Source organism: Cynara cardunculus (assembly GCF_001531365.2).
Source record: "Cynara cardunculus var. scolymus isolate 2C chromosome LG 1, CcrdV1, whole genome shotgun sequence".
NCBI classification, from domain to species: Eukaryota; Viridiplantae; Streptophyta; class Magnoliopsida; order Asterales; family Asteraceae; genus Cynara; species Cynara cardunculus.
Window position 1 is genome coordinate 38,787,732 of NC_037528.1, and position 716 is coordinate 38,788,447.

Sequence of the window (716 nt, forward strand, 5' to 3'; positions counted from 1 at the left end):
TTCAATCTCAATCTCGACTACGCCCTCCTCATCTACATCGAGATCCACGCGGCCGTGCTCAAAAAGTGTAAACTTCAAGCCACAGGAAAGTCGCTTCTGTTGTCCTCTTCCCCCGCTTCCTTGCTCTCATCATTGGGGATGCAATGAGGCAACACGGTCTACCTGCCATAGAGCCATACACCCCAGTTTACAAGATGCAAGGACATCGCCCAACACTCTCGAAGGAAGGATACACAATCCAGCGACCGCTGTCTTAGGCTATGCTCACTGTCATTCCATCGACAAGTGAGATACGCCAAGCCTATGAACGCTCCATGCTGTCCCAAGAACCAAGGGCAGCTATCCCGGAGCACTTAGAGCTGTCCCCCTCCAAGCGAGGGAGCACAAGCATCGTCTTCATCGGATGATAAAGATGATATGATGATGCTAGTGCTTCCCCCAGCCTTCACCAAAATATTCCCCACCCTCCTATCCAAAGGGCAACCACATCTACTACCCCTGGCGATCAAAACCAAAGGGGTATTGAAACAGTACGACTCAGTCCCACCCAAACCCAAGCCAGCCATCCAGAGGCCATCCTTCGGGCCTCTGGAGATGAACAAGCCGAGGAACCACATATACCATCACCCCTCTCTCAACAGAGAGGTGATGAAGAGATAAGAGCCCCTTCGCCTCAGGGCTCGCCACTAACCCGCACACACACAGAAGCATTCGTT